At 37.5% G+C, this 26,148-nt stretch overlaps 1 protein-coding gene and 1 pseudogene across 2 annotated transcripts in view; one reads left to right on the forward strand and one right to left on the reverse strand.

Annotated features, from left to right (window-relative positions):
• Tcf12 (transcription factor 12) overlaps positions 1-26,148 on the reverse strand; it is a gene marked incomplete at its 5' end in the record, with an annotated part of 395,275 nt that overhangs the window by 238,511 nt on the left and 130,616 nt on the right.
• LOC102021193 lies at positions 13,709-15,185 on the forward strand (annotated as a pseudogene).

Here is a 26,148-nt window from a genome sequence, read left to right on the forward strand (position 1 = left end):
ACATTAAACAAAAAACAAACAATACTATACCAATGTGAAAACTGCACACACAGGTTTTCTGTCTGTTTGTTTTTGTAGTACCCTTTAGGACCATCAGTCAGTATCAATAAAGCACTTTCTGTATAACTACCAAGCACATTTTAGTGGATTTTTGCTGATTACTTTAACACAATTTGCTATTTAAAAACAGCTGTGTGAGCAATTACTGTTCTTAATTCGACAAACAATTCTATTCATTTTCTGTAATGAGGCCCACGCACTCCTTACATTTAAGTCTTAGACCATTAATTCCTATAATGACAATACTGCCTCTCCAAACAAACTCCAAAAAATGTTTCTTTCCTATTTCCCCTATGTTAAAAAATTCTCTTCCTCTTATACCCTTCAAACTATAATGCATTTGTTTCTATACTCCACACAAAAGAAGTTTACATTCACCACTTTAATTCCTAACCATTTACACATGTACTAATTAACTGTTTGCTATCTAGCCTCTTTTCACACCATACCACCAAAACCAAATGCCAGGCACACAGCAGGCTCTAGCAAACATTCGCTCACAGGATAAAACCGAACTCTTTCAGGTTATCAAAGATAGCCTAATCATAAAATACAATGGGTGCCCTTTTGGTCTTCATTTCTCAGGTCTCCATAGCAAAGCCCAGCTATCTTTTTGCTGTAAAGGTCCAGACAATAAACAGTTTAGGCCACTGGGGGGTCAACTGCTCTCTATACCAAATACTCAACTCTACTACTGTAGAACAAAAGTAGCCGCAGGAAATATGTAAACAAAGAATAGCTGTGTTCAAATAAATTTTATTTACAAAAATAACCATGGGCTGTGATTTGCCTGCCCCTGTTTTAGAGCACCAGATCTTGTTAACCAGTTTGCTTTGCTTAGATTTGCTGATCTGACCTTTGGGCCTCTTCTTCTATATCCTATTACTACTTCTGTTTGATTAAAAAAAGAGAAAAGACTGGTATGTCCTACTTCTTGGATTACTCATTTAGTTTATGATATGTACGCCCTTTGCATGCCTAATGTCCAAATGCACAATCCCACCTTTAACTTCAGTTCTGTACTCTGAATTCTGAATTTCTGTATTCTTTCTGAATACTTTCATGTGAGTAACTTCCCATCACTTAAATCCATCATAGCTAAAGACAAATTCTTCATAAGTCTTTCATCTCTTTCTCTTATTTCTCTGGAAAAGATCCCAACCTTAGTTTAATATTTCTACTACATAATAGCCCAAGTCAACCAGCTTGTATATGGAATCACCTTTGATTCTCCTTCTCTTCTCCTTCCACTATTAACAGTGAGTTTCCCTTCAGAATGTTTTCTGAGGCACCTTTCTAGGGCTTTCACAATATACCTATTTAGATTCTCACACTTATGTCCCTCTTAATGTTCCTAAAACACTATTTCCTAATACATCACTTGCTTATAATGTCTTGCCAATGTAATCTTCCTGAACAGTCATCTAAAACATATTACTTCCAAATTTAAAAAGCATTTTCAGTGTCTTACTGTCAAGAATAGTTCTCAGGTTTTTCCATCTAAAATAGAAAATTTATTCTAATCTTTTCATAAATGTTTATTGTCAAAAGTGCTTATTTTTGTCCCTATGCTTAAAACCTTTGAAAATCCAGTTGCAGCTACTTCTCTCCCCTTCTCAGCCTAACAGTCAAAAAATACTACTTTCTGCCCATCACACATATTGTAGACAGTGAGGAAAGAGATGCACAATCGTATCAGACTCTCACTTCAATAACCAACGTTCTAGTGCCTTTCCATTCAAACTTGGCAATACTGTACTGTTAACCAGAAGGCCTATTTCATCTCAGTGCACATGGCCATCAGCTATGACTACTTCATAGTTCCCATCAGTCCTAATACTTCTACCTCTCTCCACTTAATTAAAATTACTGGTTCAATGCATAACTTAAATTCTACCTCCTTGGAATAAGTGTCCCAGCCTCCCACCCTTTACTAGGTTATCCTAAACATCAGTACTATCGTATTTAAAAATCTATGTCACACGCTGTAGAAGTCATATTGTTTCTTAAGTGAACATCACCTATCACATTAAAATGTCTCAAATTTAAGAGTAAAGACCATATTCAGTTCAAACCAAATTAAAAATAAAGATCACACTGACCTACAAAGGTGGATACATAGAAGAAACTCAATAAAAGTTTTTATATATAAAATAATACCGCTACTTACTTGTTATGGCTGATACACTGTGTCAACGTGAGGGGTCTAAAGACTTAGCTAAGTGACTGAGCAGTTCTACGTCCTGAGGTGAAAAGGACATGCCCTTACCGCTCCGGGATGTTGTTTACTATGTCAGTTTATTAAGTTTAGAAGGTTAAGTGCGTCACTGAGCAGGGGGCCAGGGTCCTTACTTTGTATTCATCCTGAGCCTGTGCAAGAGGAGAGCATGGAGGCTATGTGAGTGCCACACGCCCTCTGGGTGGGGGCAGCCTGCTTACAACTTAAAAAAAAAAGAGGACTGTTCTCCCCCACCCCTTTCTTGCTGCTTCTGCTGTCTGTGCCGCCTTGAGGTGCTGCCCCTGGGCCCTGCCGCCCGCCTCGGAGCCAGCTGACTACAGACTGAGACCTCCACAGACCGTGAGCTAAACAAACCTTCCCTTCCCCGATTTGGGGCATCAGATATTTTGTCTCAACAACCACAAAAAAGTAACCAAGACACTAATAGGAAAACTAATTTCCTAGCAGCAGCTATACCTTTTTAATATATCCACTTGCAATCCTTTTCTCCAACCTGATGAACAACGTGATTTTGCAAGGCAGCCTCCATAAAGGATACAACCGACAGCTAAGAAATAGAACACAAATGCCCACACAAGGAGGAGATCAGCTAAAACTTCTGACAACAGCACAAGGTTCTAAGGGAATCAAATAAAACATTCATACATATTTATAACTGCAATTTGTAAGCAAAATGAATGCCATGTACAGATTTCTAAATTCTGAACTTTCTTAAAATCTACCCTTTTTTTGAACACCTGGATTTCAGTTGTTTATGAATAATCCATAGTTTACAAAAGTAAATAATTTTATTAAAAAGCTATCCCAGCATTCACTTTACTTATAACCTGTTAAAAATTAGTTGGAACAGTCAGTCACTATCTCTAAATAAAGACTATCATTCTTAAAATCGCTAATTCAGAGAACTTTTAGTTTAATAAAAGAGAAGTGTTTATCAAAAGTTTGTCAGGAATTTAAAATATACATTAAGACCATCTACATTATATAACACAAATTTGACCTAAAATTAAGATTTCTGACTAAAATCTTAAAAGTATTGCCCATGGGAATGAACACTTACACACTTTGGAAAAAAGATAAAGATACACAAATCGTATGACGTAATTCCACTCCAGGTACACGCAATAGAAGACGAACATATCCTCACAGATAGCCTTTTACATGGGTGCTAAAGACAGTTTTATGCATAAGAACTAAACCTGTTAACAATCCAGCTAATCATCAATAAAGACCTATGTTATGCTCTCTCATGCACACTCAGCATTACAAGGAAATGGACTAGTAATACACACAACACCGTGCCTAAAGCTCAAAAAATTAGCTGAGCAAAAGAAATAATTATTCGAAGACTGATCTCATTTATAAGCGAATTTAAAAACTGAAATCATGATTAAAAAATCAAGTTTGTCACTGTGTTTCAGATAGGCTATTAGAAAAGAGTACAGGGATCTTTATAAAGTGAGAAAAATATCTTATACAAGAATTAAAACTTTACCAATGAGTTCTAAGGCCAGTTTTCTGAAACTTTCCAAGTTATATACATACACTGGCTGTTTTACTATCCAAATCTGTAAGAAGCAATATTACAAAATGGTACAAAACACACACAAATATCAAAACTATCACTTTAAACACTCCAAACAAAATGGACCTCACACATGTATACAGACTACTCCACCTAATCGCAGCACAAAACATATCCTTCTCAAGCGCACATGGGACATTTTCTGAGGTAGAGCAGATGTGAGATACAAAATATGTCTTAACAAATTTAGGCGACTAAACTTGTACCAAGTGTATTTTCTGACTACAGTGGAACGAAATCAGTTATCAGTAGCCAAAAGAAAAGTTGAAAAACAATCACAAAAATGTGGAACTATTAACAACTAGTAGGCAGAAGTCAAAATGAAATTAGAACCTATCTTGAGACAAATGAAAATAAAAATGTAAAAAAAAAATCTATGGAATATAGCAAAAGCAGCACTCAGAAAGCTTACAGAGGTAAGTGGCAACATTAAAAAAAGATGATCTCAACAAATGGGCAAAAGGAAAATTGGGTATCCACACACAAAATGAAAGTGGACCCTCATCCACCACCATATATAAAATTTAACTGAAACAGATTAAAAGCTTAACAATGTGAGACCCTAAAACTATAAAAGCCTCTCAAACGATGAAAAATCTTCATGACACTGGTCTTACTAATGATGAATTTATTTAATTTTGACTTTTTGAGACAAGGTCTTGCTATGTAGTTCAGGTTCACCCTGAAGTATGTAGCCCAGGCTGGCCGCAAATTCGAATTGAAAAATACAATATTTGAAATAAGATTTCACTGGAAAGCTTGGTAAATGAAACCAAAAATAGATCAGTAAAAACCTTTTCAATATGAAAGCATAAGAAATACTGGGAAAAATGAAGAGTTTCAACTATATATTGGACAATATTAAAAGATCTAAAATACATATGAAGTAGCAGAAGTAGATGACAGAAAAAAAGCCAACATTTTCTCCAAAGCAGTGAAGAACATCAACTTGCATATCCAATAAGATTGGCAGTCTCTGCACAGAACTACAAATGCATGCATTAGTCAACATACTAAAGTGCAAAATAAATTTTTAATTCAATAAACAAATAAAATATGTAAGCTGAAAATGATACAAAGACAAACATCTCATCTGAAAGGCCAAGAATTGAGGATGCAGAAACAATTCCAGGCACCTTCATCTGTCTGATGTTCAACAAAGGATCCAAAAACAGATTGGAAAAAGCTTTTTTGACAAATGGTGCTGGGAAAACTGGTCAACCACATGGAAGAAGAGTGAATATAGATCCATGTCTCACCTAGTATTAAAATCAAATCAAAATGCATCAAAGAACCTAGATATAAAAACAAAAACACAATCTGATGGACAATAAAATAGGTAAAATTCTTGAAGACATAGGTATTGGCAAGAATTTTCTAAACAGAATCCCAATCGCACAACAAATAACACCAAGAGTCAACACATGAGATTATGTCAAATTAAAAAGCATCTGTAGAACAAAGTAAATAAACAATAAGAGAGACGAGATAACCTACAGAATAGGAGAAAATTTTGCTAGCTACTCAGAAGACTAGTATCTAGAATGTATAAATAACTCAAAAATATTAGACCCTCACAAACAGAAGAATCAATCAAAAAATGGGAAATTGAAATGAACAGACATTTCTCAAAAAAAGAAGTACAACTGGTCAATAGGTACATAAAAATGTTCAGTGTATTTGGCAATTAGAAAAATGCAAGTCAAAACAAAACATTTTAATACTAGAAAGAACTATCATCAAAAAACACCAAAAAAATTAGAAATTCCACTTGACACACCTGTAATTCTTCTGGGTATGCTTCCAAAAGATGAAATTCCTCTTATTACAGTGATACATGCATACCCATGTTTACAGCAGCACAACTCATTATAGCTAAATCTTGGAAGAGGCCTACAAGCCCATCAACAGAAAATAGATAAAGAAAATGTGGTATTTATGCACAGTGGAGCACTACTGTATCAGTCAGTGGTTACTAGAGAAACAGATTTAATGCAAGATATACAAATATATAAGAATTTATAAGATTAGCTTACAATGGCCACCCAAAGAGGGAGATGTGGAAGAGTGCATAAGGGTTGTCTGTACGCTGCAGATCAGAAGGATCCAGTTGATCCTGCAGTTCAGTGTGGTGTTCTGTGCAAGTAGGTATCAGGAAGCTGAAAAATCTGTGCTGGAGACTGAAGAGTCTGTGCTGGAAGCTGGGAGATGACTTCCAAGATGAAGGTGAAGACTTGAGCTCCTCTGAAGAAAAAGAAGTGAACCTTCCTTCTTCCTTTTCTTTTATTCCACTCAGGCAACAGATGGCTGTCACTCACACCCAGGATGGGTCTTGTGTCTTCAGTAGATCCCTTCAGCCACACCCATAACTATGCTGATCAAATTTAGCTGAACATTTCTTACTCAAGTTGACACAATCAGTTTGGCTGATACAATCAGCTGTTTGCCACAACTGCTCAGCCATAGGGGATAAATTTGAGTCATTTGTAGGAAAACGGATGCACTTTGAGGCCACATTCTAAAACTCAGACTCAGACACATAGTTTCTTACATCTGACAAACTCAAACATAAGACCAAAAGAAAGGAAAGGTAAGAAATAGGGAGATAGATTGTGGAGAAGGGAAGGGAGTCGGGATACGGATGGGGATGGGACGGGGACTGGGACGGGGATGACAGAAGACAGGGGAAGAGAAGGGAAACTGAAAAGAGTCAAGATGCAGTATGTACATATACCAGTACCCTACAATGAATACATTCACCTGTACTGCAAATATATACTAATAAAAAAATTTTGAAGAAACAGTGAAGGCTAGAAGCCAATGGAATGATGTTCTTAATGTGTAAACAGAAATCCAAACCATAATAAAACTAATGATAGTTTTCACATGTAAGGAAAATTAGATCAGGTAAAATCTGAATCCAGAAAATAAAAAAAAGAAAAATACAAATGGCAAATGTGTAAGGAAAAAACATCACTTTCCTTCTCTTTTCTTTCAAATGCAGTTTATAAAGTAAAAAGTATAAACCTTTATAACATTTTTATAGCAAAGAATATGAAAAGCTACATAGAACAATATTTTTCTAGACTTTTAGTCTTATGCTAACATAGTAAAGTATCAACAATGAATAGCCAGTAACAGGCTGCATACTATAATCCCTCCAGAAATCCAAAAATTTAGTCAAAGAATGTTCAACTCTTGTCATCAGAAGAATTAAAACTGAACACAAAACTAGAACCCTTATACATTGTTGGTGGGAACATAAAATGATGACATCACAACAAATGTTGCCATTTCTCAGAGTCAAACACACTTTCATGTAATAATTGCAGAAGTTCCTCTCATGGTATTTATCCATTAGAAATGAAAATGCATCTTCACAAACCATTATGAAAGACTAGTTAGAAAGTCTTTATTCATAATCAACGAAAACCTGAAACAGCCCTAATGCCTACAGATACCTAAATGGATCAATATACTACTACCTGTAATAGTAATACAATACTACTAACCAACAGAAAGAACAAACTGCTTGTACCCACAGCAGCATGGACGAATCTGGTCAGTAAAACAAGCAAGACACACACACCTGTAATTTCACTACTCTGGCAGGCTGAGGCAATAGGATTACATGTTTGGACTGAGCCTAGGCAACTAATCAAGATCTTTACACAAAATAAAAAATAAAAAAGGGCAGGGGATGTAGCCCAGTGCAAAGAGGCTGGGTTAAATCCTCAGTACCAAAAAAGGACATACTGTGTTATTCCATTTGCATGACATTCTAGATGTGGAAAAACTAATCTATAATGACAGAAATCAAAATAATGGTTATTTGGGGTACATAAGAAGACATGAAAATTTTGAGGTGTTTTCTGTTTTTCTTTCTTTTTCTGAGACAGGGTCTGGCAAGGTAGACCAGACTAGCTTGAAACTTGCTAGGCAGACCAGACTGGCCTCAAGTTCAGATCATCCAGCAGCCCCCTCAGCCTCAGAAGGGCTCCAGGTTGTGTCTCCCGGGTAACACAGTGTTAGCAGGATACCTGTGGGAACAAGTTCCCTGCAAAGTGCGCTCACGCTCAACACCTACGATGAGGCGAAGGAAATACAAAGGGGCAGAAGGAAACGTGGAACTGAGATACACATGAGATGTGATTTTAAAAAACAGTGAATGTTTAAAGTATTTTATTACAGTACAAGACACATCGTCCTTCACCCCCCTCAAAATATCCCCCTTGCTTCTAAAACACTGATGGCATTATTCTCGTCACTTTGGGAAGCAGCTCTGGAGTCCTCTCTCATGTCTCCAGGTGAGCTGTCCTGGCTGCCCTGAAGCACTGAGTCAATCAAAAGCATTCTCCTTTCAGTTGCTGTCACTTCAGGGAGGAGCCAGGAGTCCCACAATGCCAGGTTCAGTGACCAAGGAGGATGAGGAAGCACTGTAATGCTATTATAGGTCTGTCTTTCTAGTTGGGCACAGTGGCACACACCTGTAATCCCAGCACTCAGGAGGCTGAGGCAGGAGGATTGCCATGAGTTCAAAGCCAGCCTGGGCTACATAGTGAGTTCAAGGTCAGCCTGAAGTACATAGCGAGACTCTGTCTACAAACAAACAAACAAGGCTGCCTTTCTGGGCAGCACCAAGCAGCAGCATCCCCTGTATTTTTTATCCACCTGAAAAAATGGATCTTTTACTGTAACCATACATTTCAGTTATATTTTGTATAGTGGCAACAAATACCTCCCTTTCCCACTTAGGGAGCTCTGAGCTGGGAAGGCTTTTGGTAACTGCAACAACTGTTGCAGGGCCAAGAATTTTAAATGTCTCCACCTTCCCTACCACACCATCAACCAGTCACCAGATACACACTGGCCAGGAAAGCAGACATGACTGTGGTCAGTGTGGGTCCCTTCAGCAGAGGGCAGCTCTTGATGAAAGTTACCCACCACACTCCCACCAGCTGCCTGAAGTCTGTGTTCAATTCTGGAAGCACGCCACCACACTATATAGTATTGGAGAAAGCCTTTGCATTTTGATTGGATTACTGGCTATAGGTGTATGTATTTATGAAGCTTACTGAACTATATGTTAAAGATCCATTTATTTTACTGTATGAAAATTTTTGCTTCATATTCTTGTTTGTCATTCATCCTTGTGGATCCTCAGAGAATAAGGGGTATATATATAAGCCAAATAAATAGGGTTAGATTATGTTCACTAACAATATAAACTGGAAGATCCAACATAGCTGGTTAGAAGAGACACTGCATTGGAGAAGCTCAGGAAAGATCCACTGAGAAAAAAGGTATTTGGAAGGTGGGAGAGGGTCTTTCACACTGAAAAGGAAAATTAATAAGGAAAGCTGATCAAGACAAACAAACAATTAAAAAAAAAAAAAAAAAAAAGCAAGGAAGCAGTGCTGCTGTGGCAGTTCACCCAGCCCTTGCTCCCTGCACCATTTTGGCCACTGAGGCACGAAGTCTGAGGGATGATCCAGTTCTGCAAACATGAGATTCCTGGGACACAGTTTGTGTTCACCACCTCACATGTATGTTACCACCTTTCAAACATGGGAAAAGCAGCATTAGTGTGTTCTCTGCTCCAGCACACACTACAGACTGAGGGCCCCTCCCCAGTACCAGACTCAAACCAGGGAAGGATATACAAGTGAAAACCATCTTAGTTGGGCTGGAGCACCTTACAAACCTCCCTGCCCAGACAGCCTGTTCACCACATAGTCCCAGTACTCAGTACCTGCCTAAAAAGACCTCTTGCCCAGACTGCCTGCCTAGTCACAAGCAAGTGCACACTGACTGGCTAGAACCAGCTCTGTGGCCTGCAGGTCAAGTGAATCGTAGGCAGTGCATCCAGATCACCTAGCACAAATCCTGCACGTCCGCTGGACTGTGGAATCACAGGCCCTAGCCTCAGTTACAGAGTGAGCCACAGAGCCAGTTAGTTCTATTCTTGCTGTGTACTCCAGCATGCCATTCAAATCACAAGACCATAGACCTGTCTGAAGAGAATATGGGTGTAGGAAAAGATTTTATGAAGAAAACCCCTGTTGCACCGGAAAATATTACAAAGAATCAACAAAAGGGATCACATCAATTAAAAGGCTTCAGCACAGCAAAGGAAACCACCAATAGAGTGAAGAAACAATCTATAGAATGGGAAAAAAATTTTGCCAGCTACTCTTCAGATAGTGAATTAATATTTAGAATATATAAAAAACTTTAAAAATTAGGACCCTTCACTAATTTAAATGCCCAATCCAAAAGTGGGCCTTTGAAATGAAGGATACTTCTTAGATCAAGTTCAAACTGCCCATAAATACATGAAAAATGTTCAGTATCTCTGGCCATTCAAGAAATGCAAATTAAAACAAAACTGGCTGTGGGAAATCCTCCTCCACTGTTGGTAGAATTTAAATTGGTACAACCACTATGGAAATCTGTATGGCAATGCCTCAAAAAACTAAAACTGAGGTTCCATTTGATCAAGCTAGTCCCCTTTTAGGTTTCTTCCCAAAAGAGCTAAAGTCATCATCCCACTGTGACACAAGCACACCCATGTTTACAGCAGTACAATTTATAATAGTTATATCCTGGAAACAGCTGTATGCCCATTAACAGATGAACAGATAAATAAAATGTGGTATTCATATATAATGGAGTCCTATTCTGTCATAAGGAAGGGTAAATGAGGTAGATTTAGGTAAATGGATGCACCTCAAGACCATAATCTTAAGTGAAATAAATCAGGTACACAAATTTAAATACTGCACTGCTTCCCTTGTGTGAGAAACCCAAAGTACAAATAACAAGCAAAATATGGGGTATTAGGAAAGAGAAAGAACTTTCTCAAATGGGAAGGGGAACAAGAGATGGGGAAGAGGAAGGGAGGTAAACAGAGATTTAAATGGGAAAAAAGAAGGGAAAAATGGAAACAGATCTATTGCAAATGGTGAGGGGAAAAAGAATTGGAGGATGAGGAAGAGAAGATGACCAAAAAAGAACTAAAATGTGTTAGGTAAATGTACACATACCCCATGATGTAATCCCTATGTACTGCAAATATGTACTAATCAAAAATTAATTTTTTAACTTTAATTTTCCCTAAAATTTTTTCCCAGTTCGTGGGTTTTCTTTTCACCCTGTTGGTGATTTCTCTTGATGTGCAAAAACTTTTCAATAAGATGAGATCTCAGTTGTTGATTCTTTGAAGTATTTCCCGGGCAGTTTGGTTTTTCTTCATGAACTCTCTACCTACCCCTATGTCTTCAAGACTTCCACCTAATTTCTCTTCCATTATATCTAGTGTTTCTGTTTTAATGTTTAGATCTTTAAGTCAGTTTGACTTTATTTTGGTGCATGGTGATAGGCTTGGTCTAGCTTTAGTCTTTGGCATGTGGAAAGCCAGTTTTTCCAGCACTATTTATTAAAGAGGCTATCTTTCTTCCAGTGAACATGTTTGGCCCCTTTGTCAAAGATGAGGTGGCTGAGTGTCTTTGTAGTTGTGTCTTCATCTTCTAGTCTATTCCTTTGATGTTCAGGTCTATTTTTTTTTGCCAATACCATGCTAATTTTATCACAGTGGCTTTGTGGTATAATTTCAAACCAGGGATTGTGATACCTTCTGCCTTGCCTTTGTTGCCCAACTGTCCCTCAGACAAAGGACTCCTGTCCAGAACACATAAAGAGTTAAAAAAAAAAAAATCAGGCCCCCAAATTTAAAGACCCAATATGAAATTGGGCATCTAAGATGAGTACACACTTCTCACATGAAGAAATACAAATGACAAATAAATACATGAAAAAATGTTCAACGTCATTAGTCATTCAAGAAATGCAAATTAAAATAACACTGAGATTCTATCTCACCCCAGAAAGAATGGCTATCATCAAGAAATCAACCCATAACAAATGCTGGAATGGCTGTGGGGGAAAAGGAACTCTTCTCCACTGTTGGTGGGAGTATAGACTGGTAAAACCACTGTGGAAATCAGTCTGGAGATTCCTCAGTGAACTAAGATTAGAGGGCCCATTCAACCCAGCTATTCTCATCCTGGGTATTTTTTCAGAAGAACTGAACACATCATACCACAGCAATATATGTGCACCCATGTTTATAGCAGCACAATTTGTAACAGCTAAATCTTGGAAACAACCCCAATGTCCACCAACTGAGGGATGGATAAAAAAGGTGGTATTTTTATGCAATGGAGTATTACTCAGCTATAAAGAAAGATAAACTTGAGGCTTTTATAGGTAAATGGATGCCAACTAGAGACCATACTCATTAGTAAAATAAATAAGACTCACATGTATAAACTTATTTTCTCCCTACTATAAGAACCTGAAAGAGCAAATAAAATCCGAAAGGTACAACAGATATTGTGAAAGGGAAAAGAAACTGCTCAAATAGGAAGGAGCAATTGGGGTGAAGGAGGGAAGAGGAAAAAGAAGAGGGAAAAAATTTGTATATATATACAAAGGCTAGCTAGGATAACTGTACTACTAATATCTGTTGGTTTACTGGAAGGAACTGTCAATATGTAATTGTTTGATCAATCTTGTGTTCCGGTATCTGGTTATCTGTGCAACCATTTTCAAGATAACATTATGTAATACAACATCCATTGTTCATATCCTACTACCATGTTTTGAAATTCTGTATCATTTTTATTGCTCTCTATGCTGTTTTGTTTATGTATTTGTTTTGTTATTTTGGTTTTTTTTAAATGAAAAACAAAATTTACATGTATATATAAGGATAGCTGGAATAGCTGTATTGCGAGTGTCTGTGGTTTATTGAAAGGAACAGTCAATGCTTAAAATTTTCTTTTTTCTTGACCAATTTTGCATGCTTGAATTTGGTAATCAGAACGACTGATCTGAAAACAATATGCAGTATAAAAACCATTGTTGAACTCCTACCATCTTGTATGGTGAAGCTCTGCATCATTTTCAATGTTTGTTGTTTTCGTTTTGTTTTGTTTTACTTGTTACTGTCTTTGATTGATCAATCTTACATTCTTATGTCTGGTAGACTGAGCAACTTCATTGAAGATAACAGCAGGTAATGCAGCAGCCACTGTAAATTCCTATCATTTTGTTTTGAGCTCATGTATCATTTTTGTTGTTTTGATTTTGTCTTCATCATTGTCTTGTCAATTTTTTAATTTTTAAAATAAAAAATATAGATCAAGTCATATAAAAAATAACTGATTAAATTTTCCCTTCCCTAGTACATAATCAATTTCTTCTTCTGCTTATAGGCCTCACTTTGAATCCTAAGCTGTAAGAATTCACTTTTTTCAATTACTAATAAATATATTTGTATGTAAGTGAATTACATTATTTCATAATGTTGTAAAACATCTCATACATTTTTTAAAAGGATGGAGAAGAATTAAAGGGGATATAAAAGTAATGTTACCATAGTTAAAATGTAAGAACTTCCCACAAAAAATGTAATCATGATGTACTGCAAACATGTAATAAAAGTTTTTTCAAAGAAACTGGTGTGTGTGTGTGTGTGTGTGTGTGTGTGAGAGAGAGAGAGAGAGAGACAGACAGACAGACAGACATTTTAAGGTGGCTGGGGAGGAGCTGCCGGTGGCCGGAGGAGTGATGTATGGAGCTAGGGGCCATCCCGCGCTGACTTGGGGGGGGGGGTGGCGCTGCAAGCTATGCCAGCCACCACCGCCAGGGGAGGTGGAAGGAGCGCGAGCCGCTGCTGCTGCAGCTGCCGCCGCCTCCTGGGTGGGTGCCCTTGGCCATGGACACCAGCGGCCACGGACGAGGGTTTCATCACCTTAGAGGGTTTTGAACCAATGAAGCTGTATCCCCTTAAAAAGATGGACAGCCCATCGCGTGAACCATAGTTTGTGGACAGATTAATATTGGGTTCATAGTGGTGTAATGCATGCAGACTCCTGCGAGTTCCCCTAAGTTCTTACAGGACTGCTTTGCCTTTTCAATCAGAGAGTTGCAAAGTTCGATAAAGAATGGCCCTTGTGGATAAGCACAAAGTCAAGCGACAGCGACTGGACAGAATTTGTGAAGGTACCTGCCCCCAGATCATGAACCGCCCCCTGCACGCCCCGCCTGGTGGCACCGCTAGACGGCAGAGACTGCACCATGGAGATGGCCATCCTGAAGGACCTGGCCGCAGTGGCCTTCTGTGACGCACAGTCCACACAGGAGATCCACGAGGTGTTAAATGAGGCCGTGGGTGCCATGATGTACCACATCATCGCCCTCACCGGGGAAGACCTGGAGAAGTTCAAGGCCCTGAGAGTGATCATGTGGATAGGCAGTGGCTACAACAACGTGGACATCAAGGATGCTGGCAAGCTGGGAATCGCGAGTGCAACACCCCTCCTGCAGCTGTGGAAGAGACAGCTCATGCCACCATCTACCACATCCTCAATCTGTACTGGCGGGACACATGGCTGTGTCAGACACTGAGGGAAGGGACACATGTACAGAGTGTGGAACAGATTTGAGAGGGCCTCAGGAGCAGCCGGAATCCGTGGAGAGACACTGGGCCTCATCGGCTTTGGTCGCACAAGACAGGCAGAATCCAAGGCCTTTGGATTCAGGGTCACATTTTATAGCCCCTACTTGCAGGACGGCATAGAGCGATCCCTGGGCATGCAGAGGGTCTACACCCTCCAGGATTTCCTGTATCAGAGTGACTGTGTCTCCCTGCACTGCAGCCTCAATGAACATAACCACCACCTCATCAGTGACTTTACTGTAAAGCAGATGAGGCAAGGAGCGTTCCTAGTGAATGCAGCCCGAGGTGGCCAGGTGGATGAGAAAGCCTTAGCCCAGGTCCTCAAAGAGGGCAGGATACAAGGGGCAGCCCTTAATGTGCATGAATCTGAGCCCTTTAGCTTTGCAGGGTCCATTGAAAGATGCACCAAATCTCATCTGTACTCCCCACACGGCCTATACAGTGAACAAGCATCCCTGGGGATGAGGGAGGCAGCTGCCAACGAGATCCGCCGAACCATCACAGGTCGCATCCCAGAATGTTAACAAGGAATTCCTCGTCACACCAGCTCCTTGGTCAGTAATAGACCAGCACGCAATTCATCCTAAGCTCCACGGTGCCACATACAGGTATCCACCAGGCACTGTAGGTGTGGCTCCAGGTGGACTTCCTGCAGCCATGGAAGAGATTATCCCCAGAGGCAACCAGTGACTCACAACCTCCCCACGGCGGCACATCCTTCCCAAGCTTCCTGTCTCAACCAACCCACAAAACATGAGCACCCCAACAAGCAATAGCAGAGAATACTGACAAGTAAGCATTTGCATCAACTTGGGACCAACAGACAGTGCAAAATTAATGAACTAAGAGAAAAGTCTCTCACAGTCTTTTTAACTGATCCTGGACATACACATCCTTGATACTGCAGTGTTAAAGCTACAAAAGAGCTAGACAGTTGAAGATGTCTGCTTCCTGAAGCGTTGAAAGACTAGGACATGACCAACTTCTGTTATTGTGTGTTAAGTTTTTCATCTATGCATCAAATAACAAAGAATAAATAGAGCTTTTTCCTTTATCAGTCCCTTGGACACAGCAGGTCTGAGCACCATGCTCTAGAATGTTGCATCAGGAGTTCCAAACATCAACATAAAAAAATGTTAAGAGGAAATCGCCATCTTATGACTCTAGTTCCTTTGGTCTACAGGGGCTTGTTACCTCTTTTTCCTAATAGGAAGATTAAATTACTACAAGATGGGGAGAAAACTGCCTGTTAGACACCTGCACTCTTACGAGTGAAGAGTACAGGCTCCTGTACAAAGAAGTGTCTCACATCTGAACTGAGCAGGCAAGGTGGTTGTTAATTCAGTAATACCCTCTAATGATGCAAAAAAAAAAAAAAGAATGACAGAAAAATTATTAAGTTTCACAAGCTGTTTGTACTCAAATATATTTTCTCAGTTTCAGATCCTCAGCTATCTTATTGAGTGGAAAGTCTTGAACTGTAAGGGTTCAAGGAGAATAATGTTGCATTTCCTTAAGTTTCAGGAAACACTTTTTATGGTAACTTGTCGGACTATCTACCAACAAATGCACTTTTTTAGACACTGATAAATTCTTTTCTTAATTCTTTTCTTCATGTGATATTTTATACAAAAACACTTCAGATGTGTTACTAGATCTGACTGAATTTAACAAATCCTATTAGATTTGTATCAACAAGTTACACGTTCTATTCAGTCTTTTGTGAATCATTGCCTTGTTTAAAAAGATGACCTATTTTGAGCCTTTGTATAGGTACATTCCCGTTTTTGTGACAAAAGAAAATCTTTAAACTCTCCCAAACAGAAAAATAATGGCTATCAGAAGTATGTTTTCTTTTAGTGTGAGTTACTGTTACTATATTTGTTTACTGCAAAGGGGGACATTTAGCGTTACGTTCAGTGCAGTTTTCAATAAAAAGTAATTTAAAAAAAAAAACAAACTTAAATGACAGATAGCACATGCCTTTAGAAAGACAGAGTTAGTCTTCTACTATGATTAAAAACATGAATAGAAAAATGAATGGTAATTTAAAGTTGGTAAGTCCATAAAATTATTTTATTTAAGCCCATCCAATTATAACCAGTGAACTAACTTTAAAGAATAAAGAGGTAAATACAATTGTATTTTTGCAAATTTAATGCAAGACAATGGAACAAAAATTCACATTGTAAATACTGATTTACAGTGAGTATTCCAAAGAAGATTTTTTTTAAATGAGGTTGATATTTTGTATATACACACTTCAGAAGAATTGTTTTTCCTCACAATACAAGAACCCAACAAGGCCAAATGCTTAAAAGTTGATCTTCAACTGCTGCTCCAGGTGGAGATTTCCCAAAGTTGACTAATTTTTTTTTGCTCGCTTACTTTCTTCCTTTATAATTTCCTGCATTAAATCTTTATGCATTAAATCTTTATTCAATTTTTTTGAATAATTTTATGTATACCATCTTTCTAAAAAGAACACAGTAACCACGACATAATTAGAGAAAACTTAACTTAATGGAACTATTTACAGCCTCACTTCCTTACTAATCCTAAAATAGGGGTAAAATTTCACAATTTTATTCTTTAACCATCAGTGATAAAATAACCTCTTTCTACCATGAGCATTACAAAAAGTATTTTCAAATATCAGAAAGAGTATCTTTCAGGTATTTAAAATTCTTTGGAAGACAATGGTAAAGTATGTTGACAGTATTTTCTAACATAGAAATCCATGCATTGTGAGTTTCTTCTGTGGCTTGTGGTTGGCTTGCCTATTATCCTTCCCTCAAAAGCTTCAACCCAAAGCATTTGTCCAGATAACAAGCACAGTTCAGATGCATTTCTGTCTAGGAGCAAGGAACCAGATGCGGCTCCCTGACCTCAACTAAGTCTTCTTAAGACTAGGGGAAATGCTTTAAATATGAAGAGTTTATAAATTACTCAGAGCAACTCGAGGTGCGAAACTTAATGTGTTTTTATTTCATAGTAACTGAAACTGACATGTTTCCCATCAATTCAGCAAAAGAATGCATATCCAATTCTAAATCTACCTCTACATAGAGAGGTACCATCTCCCACTCCCCAGTCCTTGTGAAGACTCAAAACGGAAAGGCCTGAGTCACATCAATTTACTAAATTCTAAATCCATACACAATATCACACACTGTAGTTGTCTGGTACCCTTCACACTTCTCAGTACCTAAATTTCTCATCTAGTTTTCCTCCAAAACTGTCTTCTAAACAGCATTCCCAACTGTGATCTGATTGGGGCCCAAATTTCCTGTTGTCCTAGAAAATCCTCCCAATCTCTGCCTTGATATGCTTTTAGTTAGTCAAAGACATTTTATTTTGTGAAGGAAACAACATACCCTACACATTTAATATATTTATTCCAATAGTTTAATATCAGAAAAATAGGTAAGAGTGATTTCCTTCCATACTCCGTTTCTAGTAAGTTTCTAGCTTTCTGCTTTCAGCTCAACAAACCAAGCAGAATATAATTAACCCTGTAACTACCAAAGCCAGAAGGCCGCACAAGATATGCTTTATAATTAGTTGGACTGAGGTACACTCTTGGTTTAACATAAATGAACTATGTGATGACCCCTAAAATGGGCCTTGATAATAGTACATACTTCACGGATAAAAGCTAGGAATTAAATTTGTGAAGTATGTAGTACAGTGTCTGTCACAACTCCACAGGGGGCCTTTGAACAATCCTTCTCTGAGGAACACTGTGGGTAGCCACTGATGCTTCAGGAACTGGCTGGGTCTGAGCTGGTTTTACACTGGCACTACTGCCTCTTCAAATCATCTTTTCTGGCTTCCTGGGACACTGCAGCCTGCTGGAGAAAGCAGTCCCTGTGTTTCAAGTTCCCCTCATGAATAAATTATGTGTAGTAAATGACACGTAGAGTGTTGGTATTCAAAGTATGACTACCGAGAGTAACACTGCCACAATCCTGGGCACAATGTCCTTTAATCATATCCAGCTTCTACAAAAGACACTCATGTTCACCCCCAAGTCAACATTTTTTTCCTGCTTTTATGAGAATAGAAGTGGTATTCAGAGTATGAGGGGAAAAAGGGATTCAAGTTGGTGATCTAGACATAAAGATGTGAGACTTAAACATCAGCTCTTTCTTTGCCTTATTTTCCTCATCTGTGAAAACCAGATTAAATGCCTGGAAAGTATCTTGCAAGTAGCAGTTTCTAAGTACAGTATACATGGTCATGAACCCTCACAAAACTGTATTCTTGAACTGCTTGAGTCATTTTAAAAAATTAAAGCAATGCATAGCAAAAATACATCAGTTTTCTAAAATGATCTTATTGTATCTCTCATAATTTAACCATTTCTAGTCAGTAAGCATTTAGCGGAGATAGAGGAGTCAGAATACTTTATCATTTATTCCTCCACCAAGTTTCTTTTTTTGCTTTTTGTATCTTCTGTATATTAGCGTGACAAATGACTAAATGGAAGCCAATAAAATGATGAAGATTTCTCCTAATAAACCCTGTTCCATTTTATATCCACCTTCAAGAAATATACAGGTTCAGCATCTTTAATTTGAAAAATTCAAAATTTTCAAAATCCCAAAGCTTGGGAGCACTGACAGATTTGAGATTAGGAATGCTCATCTTGGTAAAATTTACTGCAAGTTATTTCAATATTTGGAAAAGATTCCAAAATTTGAAACACTTCTGGTCCCAAGCATTTTCAATAAAGTATACTCAATCTTTTTTTGTTGAAAACAACAGACTGTCTTACTTTCTTGTTGCTGAGACAAAATACTGGAAACCTAGAAGTTAACCCTTTCTTTTGGCTTACAATTTGTACAAGTTTCAATCCACAGGGCTAATTCCAAAGCACAGCACTACGGCAGAGGGGTATGGCAGAGGAGAAACAGTTCATGGTATGGCAGGAAGGAAGGCAGGACATCTTTTTACTTTTCCTTTTTATTCCACCAAGGCTGGAAGCCTATTGGCTGGTGCTACCCACAATTAGAATGGATCTTCCCTCTTCAGTAAATCTATGACATACACCCAGTCCTATGCCACTCTAATCAGTAGACTAACCTAGTTAAGTTGTTAGTGGTTACTTCTACTAATCCAGGATCACACACTCATGATCCAGTCACCTCCCAAAAGCCCCACCTATGAGTGCATGAGACTTTCAGGGAATATCTAGATACAAGTCGTAACACAAATCTATAAACTTTTGAAAATATTAAACTGTTTCCGTGCAGAAGTCACCCTGAAATTAGTACTACAAAGAAAAGAACAGTCCTAACCTAAAAATCACATATGACTAAGTCAGAATGAAAAATTCCAATTCCATGTAGAGTTAAAGATGCATGTAACTTTGATCAGAAAAAAATGTAAAAATTAACATTGAAATGAAATCTGGATAACAGGCAGGAAAGTAAAAAACTGTAAAGTGAGTTAGTCACAAATCTAGAATACTCTCTGAGCATAATAACTCATGCAACAATAGAATATATGCCCTGGAAGATTCTCTGATGAACAAGAAGTCCATTTTTAGAATAGTAATTACATGACAATATAGGAAGTGTTAAACTTTACTTCATTTAAAAAATTCTCAGGTGATTCTTAAAGAACAGAAAAGAGAAAATTCAAACAGTAGAGCACAGAGACTTATGATATATTATGGTTTAGACATAATGTGTTCTGACTCATCCACGTTTCCAAAATTATATAAATCAACAATGCAGTAAAGTCTATCACTCATCATTTTTACTTTCCCATTTAATTCAAAAGCTTTTGGTTCCCAATTTAAAAATGTACAATCTGACAAAATCATTCTACCCAGTTTTTCTGTTTTATCTGTTAAGCTTTTTTTTTTTAATAAAAACTTTCTTCCATCATGGTGTTAAATAAAAAGGAAACAGAAATGATTGTTTAATGTAAGTACTTAAAAATAATACATGAAGAAAAAACTGGAGAGAACTACAAAAAGAAATAGCTTCATTTCAAAAGTGGGATTGTTTTATTCTTTTCACTGCTTTTCAAAATTTCTAAAATGAGTTTCTGTAATTTGTAATAACATAAAAATAACGTTAAGAAAGAAATCACTAGCCTAGTATGATGACTTATACCTATAATATAAGTTATTTGGGACCAGCCTAGACAATACTGCAATACTTTATCTCCAAAAAATAAATAAATAAAGAGAGTCAAGGAGGATCCCCCCTTAAAAAAATACAAAAGCAATCACTGAACAAATACTAGATTAACTATTTCATTTAAATGTTTCTTCTCAATTATGCAAAATTCAAATGTATCTTTTTCTTCACTTAACACTGCACTGATTTAAAAATTGTGTTAAATGAATTAAAAGCACCTAATTTCTCCAAAGAAAACATGAAAGTGCCCAATAGGTGTAAGAAGAGATTCTCACCATCACTAATCATGAGGGAAATACAAATCTAAACCATGAGATATACCCTTGAATCTGTTAAAATAGCTATTATCAAACACAAATTAACAAGTGTTGGCAAGATATAAAGAAATTATGTACTGCTGTCAAAAATAAAATGGTATGGCCTTTATGTAAAACAGTACAAAGGTTCCTTAAAAAACTAAAAATAGAGTAGGACATTTTCTTGGTTACTTTTGTTGCTGAGACAAAATACCCAACGCCCAAAATTATGGAAGGAAAGGTTTATTTAGCTCAAGGTTTGTGGAGGTTTCAGTCCATGATCAGCTGGCTTGAAGGCAGAGTGGTACATGGCACAGGGCAACAGTTCATGGCGGCGGGAAATAGCAAAAGCAACAAGAGCAAAAAGGGAGGTGCAGCAAGAACAACCCTCTTTTCCTCCCTTATACTGTATATAGGCTCCCCGCCCCAGGGTGGGTGTAGCACTCACACCCATAATCCCAGCATTGGGCCACAGATCGATCAAAACCTCTAGAATCACCCCCCCTCCCCGCCATGACTGCATGAGGCTTTCAGGGGATATCCAGACACAGACTGTAACAGACATGATGGTGCATTCCTATAATCTCAGTTTAGGGGGCTGAAGCAGGACTGTGAGACTCTATTTCAAAATATACATACAAACTTACATGCATACATACATAAATGGGGCTGGGATAACAGCTCAGTTGGCACCACAGGGAGGGAGAGAGAGAAAAGTAACAGATCTACCAAATGATTCTGTCACAGGCTGGCTCTGAGGATCCCTGAGGCTGAAGGAACTTATCCTGTCCCTTTAAAATAAGTATGCAGGTTTGCTGACTCCCATGTCAAAAAAAGAATTATCAGGACACATGAGTATAGAGAGACATGAGAAAGATGTATCAGATGAAAATTTAGGAAGCACTCAAGAGTAGAATGCAGGTGCTCAAGGAATGGGGCACAACACAGTTGGGGTAGGGCACCCCTTTAAAGGCAGTTACATTTCAATATTATTTTGTCTGCCAGGTTACAGTGCAAGCCAGCCACGTGGGTTTGCTGTAGCAACAGGAGTTTAGACAGCTGTCTCCACTGCTGATTGGGCTGCGGGAAGCTGAAGGAAAAGGCAATCTGTAAGTTAAAAAGCAAATGGGCAGATCTCTTTGCAGCCGAAAGGGACTTGCCTAGCTTTGTTGCTTGAGAGTAAACAAACCAGGCTTGTGTTCTGAAGTTGCAGCAGTTTTTTGGAAAGTATAATTTTAAATTTTTGATTTTCTAGTCTCTTTTTTACTTAAGTTTTCTTTCCTGTATCCCATCTCAATCCTACAATCCCACTTCCGGACATCTATCCCAAACAACTGAAATCAGGCTATCAAGTATGTGCACACCTATATTCACTGTAATGTTTTTCCATTAGTCAAAATGTGCAAAGAACCTAAAAGTCCATGGATGATGAATGCATACAGAAAATGAGATTTATACATATAACGGGGGAACAGGATCCTGTCAATAGCAACAGCAGGAATGAAGATAGAAGACAACATGCTAATTAAAATAAGCCATTCTTAAAGGGAAAATAGTGTATGATTTCGTATTTTTGTTTGGTTTGTTTGGTTTTGTTTGTTTGTTTTTTTTTTTTTTTTGGTTTTTTGGGTTTTTTTCTGGTACTGGCAATCGAACTCACGACCTTGCACTTGCCAGGCAGGCGCTGTGCCGCTGAGCTAAATTCCCAGTCCCACGATTTCGTATTTTAAGGTAATTATAGTCGAACTCACAAAAACAGGTAGAATGGTAGGGGTTTAGAACTATGGAGTAAAAGAAGCTATTGTTCAACAGCTGTAAGTTTCAGTCATGTAAGATCACAGTTTTAGAGAACTGCCATAGAACATACATATAATTAACACTGTACAGTATAGTGAAAATTTTATTAGGAGGATAGATTTCATATTATATGGGGCTTAACACAATAATAAAAACAAAAACTACACCTAGTCATTCATAAGAAAAAAACTTTTATGTAAACAACACCATCCAATGGAGGGAGAAATCACTGTTTACTGAATATACCAAAAGTGATGCCTATTTCTCTTTTTAATTTTATTTTTGGTACCAGGAATTGAACTCAGGACCTTGCCCTTGCGAGGCAGGCGCTGTGCCGCTGAACTATATCCCCGGCCCTATTTCTCTTAATCGTGATCTTTTCGTTGGTGTTCAAATGCTGTTCTCATTCTTTTATCGTCCAAGAAACCTATCTATATAGTGGTACCTCGATTCATGAATTGATGGCTGCTTTTGTGTTTGTGTACAGAGATGGCTGCTGTTGTATTTGTCACCTGATGTGGAGTTTGTGAACATAAGCAAAACTTCATGGAATGCTTTTGTTTGAGAACTGAATTGTTTGCAAACAGAAGCGTTTGTGAACCAAGGTATTACTTTTGTTTCCTTTCACCTATGACCACCCGGTAAACCACCAATAAGCCAGTCCACAATACCTAGGGAGTCACTTTATTTTTATTTTTTCCTTTAAAATAAAGTAGAAGATATTTTTGTAATTATATCAAATAAATAGCCATACAGAAAAGGCTGGAATATTACAATTATATTCACAACACAAAATAAGCTGCAACCATACCAAGAAAGGATTCTAACTATGGCTTAGAAAAAACTGTGTTCAGTGAGCTTTTGAGGTAATGGTCATGTCATCTTCTTGTGCCACCCAAAATAACTTCCATGAATATGAAGACAGTACACTAGTAATAGGATTAAGTAAACAATAAATGGATTTAACAAAAATGAAAGGCAGCATTCTTCATACAAACTAAATGGCTACTATAAATTTCCAAAGACCATTTTCTTTTTTAAAAAATTTCAATTACTTTTTGTATAAGCGATGTCTTTCGTATTTTTAACTCCAAGAGTTGCCCAAAATAAACCTATTTTCATGTGACGCCTGTCAACTAGCAAATTTACATTTCGATTTTATTGGCTTTAGACCCTCTACATTCTGCTCTCTGCTTTGTGCAATTGTTATTTGTAGGTTTGGCAGTAGCACTAGATCTTTGTTTAACTTAGTTCCTTTGTCTAACTTCTTCATTATATACACATCATAAAATTAGTGTGAAACAACACGCTAATTCCCATTGTGGCATAAATTTATAAAATTTATGCTTAGGTGAATCCGTACGGGTAAAACACAGAGACATACTAACAACTAATTTCTCCACCCCAAGAGGACGTAAAAAGTGCTAAGAGAAAAAAACTACTAGGCTTAACAACATCATATATAATGTCAAGATAAGCTCTACAATCAAACAGTGTAACAGTATACACGAAGATTCACCATGAAGATTACATCCAATTTTAATGTATTAAAAGCTGAGTAATTAGAAAGTAGAGACCTAGCAGAGTTACATTTGCTAGGCTGCCGAAATGCCCTCCTTCCCTCTAGTTTCTATTGTACACACTTTCTTGTATTTATCTTCCAATGTACTGTGTATCTATCTTTCAGTGTATTTTCAGTTTTATCCAATACTAATGTCAGGTAGCAAGTTCTGTCTCAAATTCTTCATGTAAGTGTGAAAAGGACAGAGTAATGTGTTAAAGTTAATGTCAGAGCCTCATTATATATTCATGTAAGTAGATTGTGCAATCGACCAGTAATAACAGATTATATGAGTTAGAACTTCAACATCCTAAAGTGAAATGTTAAAATGTACACATATACTCACATAAGCAGAGATTCTGATCGTAAGAACTTCAATATACAGGTATAATCAAGAATAAAGTCAGCTGCCTTAATATTCGTAAGTTAATTGCCCTAAGTCCCATTTCTCACCCTTATCAAGGCAGCAGTATCATTAGGAAAATCCAGAAGAACTATTTACTTTGGCTCTACTTTTTATATTTACATCTCATCTGAGAACTCAAGGTTCTTTAAAAGTAAGTGGCAGGGTTAAGACCATTTTCTGGGCCAAGTGCTCTGCCACTGAGCTGCCCCTCCAGCCCTGAGTTAAGACCACTGAAGATGTTTTTGTCTTCTACTGAATATCTACCTAAAAGCAGCTGTTTCTTCATTTGAAGTTTGAGCTCTTTCTCAGATCACTTCCAGGAGACAGAAAAGGTATAAAGCTGTGGAAAGTCAAGCTCCTATTCAGCCAATGCTAGTGGAACTCCTCACCATCTGTTCCCTGACATTTTAATCAGGTTAAGCACTTGCCAAAGAGATTTCTCTGGATTCTAAATTCACTAGTGAGGAGAAATGGAATAAAATCAACTTACTTTTTTTTTTTTAACCAAACATCATTAAAGTATGAAAAGCCATCATATATAATGTCAAGATAAGCTCTACAATCAAATCTATAGCCTACCATGCAAACAAAATCTGTAATCTAGACTGAACAAGAAATTAATGAACAAAATAATTTGCTAATTTGATGCACTAAAAATTCATTCCACGATAGGAGATAAGTAAGAATTGATGTAATGCTTTCAGAGAAAAGTTTCTTAGAAGACAGAAATAACCACAAAAAGGGAATGGTAAATCATTTAACAAATAATGGAAAAAATAAAGAATAGAAGTCCTTATTCCGGAAAGAAAAGAAAGACAGAGAAAGAAAAAGATACACATGGATCCTACGTTTCAATACTTACTGGAAAAACTAATGAAGAGTGGCCTAAAATAATTTTTGAAACAGAGATTTAAAATATTAGACCAAAAACTAAGAAAGCTATTGCTATGCCTCAGTCAGATGACAGCCAACGAAGTCTCTTCAACAACTGTGTCAGACTGTAGGAAGATCAGTAACTATTTGAGTGAGGACCTCCAGAAGAAACTCTAACCCATGCAGATAAGTAAGTCTCATGACACCTGACAATCTGGTCTAAAACAAAAAGTTCACTGATTCAACAGTCAAGCACAATCACAGGGAACAAAGTTGTGAAGGGGATTAATATCTGTTAAGACTTTCATGAAAGAACATCAGAAGTAAAACCATGGCATACTTTTTTTATTCTTCTTTTAGACTTTTAAAAGATTCTACAACATGGACTAGGAAAATATTTATTGAGGCAAATGAAGTACAAACATTCTACAAGTGATTAGAAAAAATAAATAACCTGAGCAGGGGGACCAAACTAAGTAGGTAGGTGTACAAATGGTGATGAAGTAACGGGCTAACAATACAAAGATAGATGCTGGAACTCTTTACAGGGCACTGGAGATAGCTAACAGTGGTAGAGGAGTTTTTAAATGGGCAAACCACAAAAAACAATCTAAGTTCAATTTGTAAGATACCAGACAGCAATAACCTCTA

This window comes from Chinchilla lanigera, unplaced genomic scaffold (assembly GCF_000276665.1).
Source record: "Chinchilla lanigera isolate Chin_1 unplaced genomic scaffold, ChiLan1.0 scaffold00049, whole genome shotgun sequence".
Classification (NCBI taxonomy): Eukaryota; Metazoa; Chordata; class Mammalia; order Rodentia; family Chinchillidae; genus Chinchilla; species Chinchilla lanigera.